The sequence below is a fragment of the Vigna unguiculata genome, chromosome 11 (genome assembly GCF_037176805.1).
Source record: "Vigna unguiculata cultivar grain cowpea cultivar isolate G323 ecotype 2 chromosome 11, ASM3717680v1, whole genome shotgun sequence".
Classification (NCBI taxonomy): Eukaryota; Viridiplantae; Streptophyta; class Magnoliopsida; order Fabales; family Fabaceae; genus Vigna; species Vigna unguiculata.
In genome coordinates, this window is record NC_140802.1 from 29681274 (window position 1) to 29692125 (window position 10852).

Sequence of the window (10852 nt, forward strand, 5' to 3'; positions counted from 1 at the left end):
AACATCACTACTAATTTATCTTCTTCTACTCTCATAAGTTTTTTTTTTCTTCCTATAGTAGTTTTCAAGTTTAAGTTGTTTGTTTTGTTACATTTGTCTAATTATTGTATGTCATTCGGTGTGTGAGGATTATTCAAAAACTTACCAATTCTCTAATTGGTTGTGGGATTGGTCTTCCAAGAAATAGATCTAGAATAGTGACAAATAACAGTACTGCAGAGTTCATAACTCTTAAACATTTTAATATCATGTCATTGTACAAAATCCAGTTTAATTTTTACTAGCATATGTAAAATAAAAAAGACTCATTCAAACATATCAAACCCTATTTCCTTACTTTTGTTTTAATTATTACATCTCAAATTTAAAAGGTTGTTAAATATATAAAAGTGATACATTCATACTCCAAAACAGTGTATATAATATATAAAAATATAGGTAACTACATCATATTGAAACAATTTGAAGAAAAATAATATTTTGGTTAGAAAAAGAAAGTTTGTCAGTATTAGTATAAAAGTGGACTTTAGTATACTTTATGTATATCATAAACAGGCAATAATTGAGAATAAAAAAATTAGTGGACATACCTAAGCATCATTGTAGAAGTTATATCGACCATATTCATATATGTTACTTTGAGAGAATCAACTATAAAAACTTTGAAAGGAAAATTAGATATTAGAGAGAGGTGTTAAGTAATATCTCAAATCTAAAGCAATGTTGAATAAAAATTGGAAAAAGGTGATGGTCCAAGCAAGTGAGGCTGCCTAAGTATTTGTTTTGAGGGTGGTTGCAACAACTTGTTATCCCTCCACTGTTGGGAGGTAGAGGTAATCGCTGCTCTGTGAAACCAGCCTCACGCAGTGCCCTCTTGTCTAAGAGAGATGGGACCTATGCCTTCACACAAGTTCCATCACCCAACTCTCAACTTGGAATGGGCAAGCCAACTTTTGGCATCCACAACTCCAACCAGGGAGCCTCAAAGTTGTTCCATCACCTTCGTGCCCCCACTTGGGTTACAAGCTCTTGTTACTTAGCTCGGCGAGAACACAACCTTTTCATCCACTATATAAAGTTTCTTTTCTTTCACATTCCACACAATGTGGGACTTTTAATTACATTGCATAAATGTTAAATTATACCAACCCTTATGAAAAAATATGGTTCAAATGCACTAACACACATTCACAACCTTGTATCTCTTTACATTTCTTAACAAACCTATGTTACCATCTTTGTTTCTCTCTTTCCCTCTCATTTCGTACTATCGCTTCTCTTACAAATTGCCATTTTTATTTCTTTTTCTCGTTTTATTTGTAGATGGACAGTTAGGTTGTCAATCAAATATTTTCCAATTATTTTTTTTGTAAAAATAGAATTCTGGAAGATAAATTATAAAATGCAAATATGTGTTTATATCTTATTTTAAGATTAATGAAGGATACTCTTTGTTTACGAACTATTTTTACTTTCTTGTAGCTCATTTAAAGAAAAAAAGAACAGGGAAAAAAGGTAGAAGTTAAACCCACCTTCTTGTCAATGAAGAACATAGAGATCACAAAAGAAAAAAAAAATCAATCCATTGCTTTCTATCTTTCTAAGACATATGATCAATTCAACTATTTACTAGATTGTTAAGTAAAAACCAAAATAATGTTTGATGTTGTTTCTTAGTTTGCATCTTTCTGCATAGGTACAATACTACAAATTGCTTTAATATATAGTTTGTTCAACTTCAATATTCATGATTTCATAAAAGAAAGAATGTAGATGGTTCAAGCATAATGTTCATGAATCACTTTTCAAGTTCTAGTAGTCCGTTACTCCTTTTCACAATATGGTGTAGGTCATCCGGAGTTTGAGCACTCGCTGCTCTTTTAAGATTGTGTGTAGACATCCACCTTATCCAATATTGTTAATGAAGAACCCACGTAGTTGTACACATCGTTCACAATATGAGCTTTCTTGAGAAACCACTATTGTCGGTCTCATAAGAGCTACCACACCGTGATGCAGTAATAATGTCATAAAAAGACAAGAAAATCAACAATGAAGTTGGTATTCCGTCATCTTAATGACCCCGCTTAGGTTACAAGGTAGTACTACTTATTTCGATAAATTACATGTGTTTTGATAGAAGTTTACGAAGACAAGGTTATTTCTTGACTTGTCTTATTTGTGTCTCATAAATGCGAAAACCAATAGATGTAAGAAAAGTTTTTATGATCTTTACTTATCTGCTTCTCTTTAATGTGATTCACTTTCCACATGAAATTGTTACATAATTTAATGAAACTTAATTGTGGATAGATGAAAAAAAATTGCTATAAATAAATTCACATGTCAGGCTCACTCAAATAACTTATCCAAATTGACGTGTTGGAAATTAATATTATTTTTTAAATGGAAAAATGGTATTCGATTTTCTATTAAGTTAGACTTTCACCTTTTTTTTTCTAAATATACAATATACACTTCCTTTTAATTTTAAATAGTGTGATTCTTAAATATTTGTCGTGTCTAAGAAAAACTAGAAAATTTTCATACGGTGCTAAATATATAAAAATCCACTTTGTTCGTGATAAATTTATTTATTTAGTTTTATGTAAACTATTTATTTATTCTTTTATGTTATAATTTGTTTATTTAATGAAAAATAGATAGATTGTTGAAAATTTGCAACACTTATTTTTCAATTGCTAGGTTGCATAATTTTGTTGGTTATAGATGCAAGCCTTATTCAACATCACTACTAATTTATCTTCTTCTACTCTCATAAGTTTTTTTTTTTTCTTCCTATAGTAGTTTTCAAGTTTAAGTTGTTTGTTTTGTTACATTTGTCTAAATATTGTATGTCATTCGGTGTGTGAGGATTATTCAAAAACTTACCAATTCTCTAATTGGTTATGGGATTGGTTATCCAAGAAATAGATCTAGAATAGTGACAAATAACAGTACTGCAGAATTCATAACTCTTAAACATTTTAATATCATGTCATTGTACAAAATTCAGTTTAATTTTTACTAGCATATGTAAACTGAAAAAAAATACTCATTCAAACATATGAAACCATATTTCCTTACTTTTATTTTAATTATTACATCTCAAATTTAAAAGGTTGTTAAATCTATTAAAGTGATACATTAATACTCCAAAACAGTGTATAGAATATATAAAAATATAAGTAACTACATCACATTGAAACAATTTGAAGAAAAATAATATTTTGGTTAGGAAAAGAAAGTTTGTCAGTATTAGTACAAAAGTGGACTTTAGTATACTTTGTGTATATCATAAACAGGCAATAATAGAGTATAAAAATTGGAAAAAGGTGATGGTCCAAGCAAGTGAGGCTGCCTAGGTATTTTATTCGGAGGGTGGTTGCAACAGCTTGTTATCCCTCCACTGTTGGGAGGTAGAGGTAATCGCTGCTCTGTGAAACCAGCCTCACGCAGTACCCTCTTGTTTAAGAGAGATGGGACCTATGCCTTCACACAAGTCCCATCACCCAACTCTCAACTTGGAATGGGCAAGCCAACTTTTGGCATCCACAACTCCAACCAGGGAGCCTCAAAGTTGTTCCATCACCTTCGTGCCCCCACTTGGGTTACAAACTCTTGTTACTTAGTTCGGCGAGAACACAACCTTTTCATCCACTATATAAAGTTTCTTTTCTTTCACATTCCACACAATGTGGGACTTTTACATTACATTGCATAAATGGGAAATTATACCAATCCTTATAAAAAAATATGGTTCAAATGCACTAACACACATTCACAACCTTGTATCTCTCTTTACATTTTTTAACATAGGCATGTTACCATCTTTATTTCTCTCTTTACATTTTTTAACAAAGGCATGTTACCATCTTTGTTTCTCTCTTTCCCTCTTGTTTCATATTGTCAATGCTCTTATAAATTGCTATTTTTTTGTCAAGTTTTAAATTAAATTGACATTTAGGTTGTCAATCAAATATTTTCGAAATATATTTTGTATTAATTGATTTCTTAAAGATGAATTATAAAATACAAATACGTGTTTCCAAATTCTTTTATATTAAACTTCCATCTTTTTGAATGATAAAATAGATAGTTCATTTAAATTTTAAGTAAAGTGATTTTAGATTTTTTATTTTATGTTAAATATTTGTTATCTATTATTATAGTCAATTATTCTGAAGAAAAACAACGTATCGTCTAATACTTTCACTAAAACAATCTATTAATAGTCGATTATTTTAAATAAAAATTGAACCAGTTCAATCAAATTTGATATTATATATAATCTTTTATTGATTCATTTTATCTTTCACATATAAACTCAAAAATACTCATTCAAACATATTAAATTTAAGAAGAAAATGTTGTTAAATCTATCGACCTTTATATTTCAAAATAATTTACATGTGTATAAAAATATAGGTAAAGATAACATATTAAAAAAAAAATTAAGATAATAACATTGTAGTTAGAATTGACTTATAAAATTGGACTTTAGTATAGTTTATGTATATCAGACTATTTACTTTATATAAAATCTACAGAAAAAACATTATTTACACTACATAAAAGGTAACTTTTTGGTGATTAAATAAACGGTTAAAAATATGTTAATTTTTTTAACCGTTACATTTGTTTTATATTAGTTTTAAATTGGTATGCATGTAGTTAAAATTGTGATTTGGATGAGATTTTTCTCAAAATTTGTTTCTATTCTTGTGCAACTAAAATATCTTCTGCTTGATTTTCTGTAGGATGGGACAGAAGGCACATGGTTATATACATAGATCTACATAAGTTTGAATTCTCAAAAGATTATTGTCCAAGAGTGGTGATTAATTGACATCACAAATGACAAAAAAACACTGATTTAACACTATAAATTAATTGTATTTTATTTTTTAATTTAAAATTTATAATATGTATTATTATAATATTGAAGAGAGTGTGAAATGAATGTAGTTTTTAGATGAGTTTGAAAGTAGTGTTTTTCGTTATCGAAAGTGGTATTTAGTTGAAGAATAGATTGTGCTTGTTCTGAAATATTATGATGGTGAATATTCATAGTTTATACGCTAAGGCAATTTGACAGGAGTATTAAATTTAAAAATTTTAACTTTATATATGGATTAGTATTAACATGTCCTTGTAAGTTGTTGAAATAAAAAGCATGGATCATATCCCCGGCCTCGTCAACCACCGAACTCCGTACACCAGTGCAGTAAAGACTTTCTGTTCCGGTTATTTTCCACATTTTGTCTCGGATCTGGAACCGAGGCATATTGGGGCGAGGCCAAAAGGTACACCTTTTTGACCTCGGTTATCACCCAAAACTATAGACCAAATTTTATGCCTCAGGTCACTTAGGATCGAAGCCATAGGTGATAATTTTTTTTTTAATTCAAATTTTCGCAGGCCACCATGGCAGACTGAACCTCACCCTTTTGCTCACTCATGGCTGCTGCAGAGTTATCACAGCCACCACTGAACTTTTCGATGATCCGATGAATCCAAACATGCAATTAAGGTGGACACTAACTAGTGAATGATAAATTCTCAAATCATGATCACGAACCCAAACTCCCTCTAGAGTACCAAAACAAACCTGTTGAAAACAACGGCAAGGGTATCAAAAAAAATTGAAAGGATCCTCCAAGAAGAACTTCAACTGTGCAGCCCTTTTAGCAGTGGAGAACCTCGCAACAGGTGCCCTTGACATGCAATCCCTCAAAACAACACTGCTGGCCCCACCAGATGCATATATGGCTTTGCACCCTCGATTGGTGCTAGCAACAAGGCACCCCTCCGTGGTGGCCATCGGCACTGTGTACTCGAACCCGTCCAGCAGCAACGGCCCCGCCACCCCCACATGAATCTGCACGTATCCCACCGGCAAATCCGCCAGCACGCTGTCCAACACCCTCCCCGCCTCCATCACCACCATTAAAGCCTCGTTCTTTCCCTCACTATTGTGTTCCTCGTCACCACTGCCGCCACCATGACCCGTGTCCATGACCACCACAATGCCCACCATTGTGTCCTCCGAAGGATCCGCCGACAGAAGCTCCTATTGTGGAGCACAGAGGGAAAAAGTGATCCGCGCGGGAGCGCGGGATGCGGACGATGAAGGAGGAAGAAAGGGAAAGTGAAGGAAGGGCTCGTGCTCGCGGAGAGAGAGAGAGAGAGAGAGAGAGTGGAATTAGAGAGGCGCTGGCGCGGGGAGGAAGAAGGGTTCGCGAATTTCGAACCCTAAATAAACCCTATGGCTTCGGTTGTTAGAGGAACTGAAGCCATTGACCCCCTTTTGGCACCGGGTCTCCTTGGACCGAGGCCTATACCCCTGACTTCCAGGCACTTTTTGGCTTTGGGTCCTACTAGACCGAGGCCTATACCCCTCTTTGGCACCGGTTTTGAGCGAACCGGGGCCTATACCCCTTTTTGGCTTTGGGTATTTGGAGAACCGAGGTCTAAAACTTGGCTCTAATTGCAAAAATACCACCGCACCATTATATGCTTCGATTTTTTGCCAACCGAGACATATAAGGCGAGGTAAAATGGGAATTCTGCACTAGTGGTACCGGAGGAGATACCACTTTTCTTCAAGTGAGAAGCAGGCTACCACCATAGGCACCACTCTGAGTCTAATATTACAAGTGCCACCACCTTTTACACTCCTGTTTGTATTACAAGCTATCACGACCTAGCTTGGCAATCCCTCTTGTAAGTCAAAGGCTTATAAGCCCTCTATCTTCCGTTAACTCTTCAATGTGGGACTTCAAAAAGAAAGAAGAGGTATGCAGTGGCGGATCTTGACCAAGAGTTTTGGAGGGGTCAGAATAATATAATTTTTTCATCATTTGATTGGACCATTAGTATAACACTTTAAAAAATGACTCTTCTATAAACAATTGGATCGTTAGATTGGATTATTAGTATAATGCTTTAAATACTTTAGAAGATGTGAAGAAATATAATTTAACTTGTTTTCATTTTCACGTGTAGCTTCCCTTTTACTACTTCTACAAAATAAATTCATTATTTTATTCTTCATCTATATGCTTTTTTTTAAATATATTAAAAAATAATTTATCATAATCTAATAAAATGTTGAGCGACATAAGTATTAGAAGAAAAATATATTATAATCAAGTCACAATTAAAAATCGGTTATAAAAAAACACATAATACATGATTTTTTTCTTCTATAATCATAAAAGGCTCATGAGATAAAAAATAATTTTAATAACTATTAAAGTAATATTTCATCATTAAGTAAGACAAGAGGGAGTTACATTTTGTTTCTTCGAGAAATGAAGGAAACAGATGAGAAATGAGAGCAAACATAATGAGTATGTGTCTAACTTCATTTTTCTTAAAAAAAAACATATGATAGTGAGAGATGAGTACAATTTTGTTAAAATTTTAAAAGGCAATGACAGAAGAAAATAAAAAATATTTTAATAAATGTTTGATTTAATTACTCTTTTGGTTACGGTTTTCAAAAATGTAAGTTGATCTTCCAATTCTTTTAGTTTCAATTTAGTGACAATTTGATATTTTTAGACGAAAATAGATACTAGAAGACTAATTAAACCTAAATATATTTTTTTTATTTTTTATTATTTATTAACATTAACTATTGTATTTTATAAAATAAATAAAGAGACACAATTTAATTATCATCAATTTCTAAAATATACTATTTATAATTTTAAAAATTTCAAAATTTTTAAAAATTAAAAAAATGGATATATAATTTTGAAAAAAATCAAAAATATTTGGGGGGGCCTAGGCCCATCCCTGCTTCTACGAGGCTCCACCTATGGAGGTATGGTACTTGGCTACGTTTTCGATTTGAGTGTTTTGAGATGTTGGAGAAACAACCATTAAAGCAGAGACAAATCATTCATAGGGCAGGGAGGGGCCATGCCACCCCCCCCCCCCCCCCAAATATTTTTTATTTTTTTTAAATTATATGTATGTTTTTGAAATTTTTTAAAATTATATTTATATTTTTGAAATTATTTTAAATTCTATATATTTTTAAAAATTATATGTAGTATATTTTAGAAATTAATGGAAATTAAATTGTGTGACTTTTTATTTTTTTTATAAAACACAACCTTTAATCTTAACAAAGTTGGTCATGTAGTGTTTTTTAGTTTCAATTTGGTTTCGATTTTTGAAAAAGTTGATGCAATTTGGTTATTTTCATTAAATTTTTTGAAGCGAATCAAAAGATTTTTGATACACTTGGGTTATGTTAATTGCACCAACAAAACAAAACATCCTTATTAATCGTTTCAATTTTCAACAAATTGAGACTAAAAAAACATTAGACAACCAACTAGACATTTTTGGACAATAAAGAAACAAAAAATATCATTAAACCAAATATTTATTAAGATATTTTTTATTTCTTTCTCATTGTCTTTCTAATTTTTCACAAATTGTATCATCTCTCATTCTCATATGTTTTCTTTTTTCTTTTTGAAGAAAAAAAAATTAGACACACTCATTTTTTTTTTTGATTTCTCATTTGTTTCTTTCTTTCTTAAAAAAAGAAGGTAACTCTCTATCGTCTTCCCTGATAATAAAATATTAGTTGAAGAGTTATTAACATGATTTTTTTTATCTTACAAGCCTTTTGCAAATTCATTTTTTTATGAATATATAAGATAAGATTTGTATTCTAATATTATTTTGAAAAAAAAAATATTTATATAGATGGAAAATAAAATAATAGATTTATTTATTTTTAAATGATTAAAGGAAAGCTATTCATGAAGATAAAAACAGATACATTCCACTTCTTCATATATTTTAAAATATTATACTAATAATTTAATCTAATGATCCAATTGTTTAGTTTAAAGAATTATTTTTTGAAACATTATACTAATAATCTAGTTTAATTATAAAAAAAATTATATTATTTTGGGCCTTTCAAAACTTTTAGTCAAGATCCGTCACGTCAATGCATTAAAGAATATGTCCTGTCCATAAAACAAATACTTTCAAAATCAAGTTTCTGTTCTGCAGAGGATGGTGAGATGAGATATATTTGAGGGAGTTTCAACACTTTTTCTTTCTTCACTATGTCTCATCGATTACATGCACTTCGTTTGACATTTCATTGAATGAGAAGGACATGAACCTACGTACTCCCTAATAACTTCAAACAATGAGACACAGATCCTTCAGAGGTGCTCTCTTCGTCGTTTCGGAAATCATCAGATTGCTGTCATTCATTTCCATAAGCACTTTGAAATGTTTAGTTTTACTATATTATGTTCATATTCTCTGTGTTTTTAGTTTTGATTGACTATTCTCTTACCTTTTGAATTCTTATCCTCCAGTTATACAGATTTTAGTGAAATTAACTTGGAAATAAATTATTTGCTGTTTGAGAAAGATATTTTTAAAATGAGTTTAGAAGATCTTCCAAGCATCATATTTTGAAATGTATTTAATGATTTGATCTTAACGTTAACTTCTTGTTTATATGATGTATAGCTTTTTATGTGTATATATGATCAATTATTTACGAAAACAACAAGTTGAACTCATGAGTTTGAGTGTTTAGATATTTAGGAGAAACAACCACTATAGAATTAGTCCTGTCTAAAAACAAAAGTTTTGACAAGTTTCTGTTCTCTGTTATGGAGGATCGTGAGATTAGATATATTTGAAGGAAATTCAAGATATGGAAAACTAAATATAAGTACGATTCTAACCTTTTGTTAGTTTTGATTCACTATTGTCTTTCCTTTTGATTTCTTATCCTCTACTTATACAGATTTTAGTAAAATTAACTTGGAAAGAAATCATTTCTTGTTTGAGAAAGATATTTTTAAAAGAATGCTTCCTGTTTTCATTTGTCAAATAGGTTCATTGGCCAAATGACAAAACTTATCAAAAGATTTATCTAACAAAGTGTTAAAGTTCTTCACAAATGTTTTTAATAAAAACACTGTCAACAAGTTCTTTTGGATAAAAGAAATTCTCTATGAAAAAGGGGCTTGTGCTTCTCAACTAAGGTGAATCATTGTAAAATGTTTTCCTGTAATTTATTCTCATATGTTAAATTAAAATTAAAATATTATTCTAAATAGTTTAAAATTGAATAAGTGCAAATATTATAAAAAATATATACACCAAAAACATATTATTAAATATATCTTCATGATAATGCTAAATGTAAAGGATATTTCTTCACGTTGGACATGAGGAATGTAATCTTCACACTGTGGTGAAGTAAAAAACCTTTATTAATTAAGTTCCTAAATTTCCAAAAAACAAATTAAGTTCCTAAGCTCGATCAATTGTGGTCATTCATTCTCTTATCTTTCTGCACTAATAATATCAATGTAAATTAAAAAAATATAAAACGGTAAAGAAAATATTGTTAAAATGTCAGAAGTGGGATTTGAACCCACGCCCTCTTTCAAAGACCAAAACTTGAGTCTAGCGCCTTAGACCACTCGGCCATCCTGACACAAATGCAAGTCTCAAGCCTAGCTTGTATATACTATATTTATATATTTAATAAAGCTATATAAAAAAGTATGTGTAATTAACCCTTAACCCTAAAAGGAATATGCTTTCAAATAGAAAAATTCCTCTCATGCTTTAACTGTTCGTATGATGTGTTTTCTTCACATATCGGACATGCTCTATGACATCTCGCACTATAACCTGACAATTTTCCATATGTAGGAAAATTATTGATTGTACAAAATAATATGGCATGCATTTGGAAAGGTACATTAGCAAACCCATCAAAAAATTCAACCCCATTATCCCATAACTTCATGTCCTTAATCAATGGACTCGATATCATCAT

General features: G+C 30.9%; 3 non-coding genes across 3 annotated transcripts; all 3 read right to left on the minus strand.

The window, feature by feature from the left end:
- Positions 1–740: 740 nt before the first annotated feature.
- LOC146881722 (signal recognition particle RNA) lies at positions 741–1046 on the minus strand. The gene has a single exon (XR_014986702.1).
- Positions 1047–3331: 2285 nt separating this feature from the next.
- On the minus strand, positions 3332–3638 carry LOC146881723 (signal recognition particle RNA). Its single transcript, XR_014986696.1, has one exon.
- A 6782-nt stretch (positions 3639–10420) lies between these two features.
- TRNAL-CAA (transfer RNA leucine (anticodon CAA)) lies at positions 10421–10504 on the minus strand. The gene has a single exon. It is a non-coding gene; the product is annotated as a tRNA-Leu (tRNA).
- Positions 10505–10852: the final 348 nt, after the last annotated feature.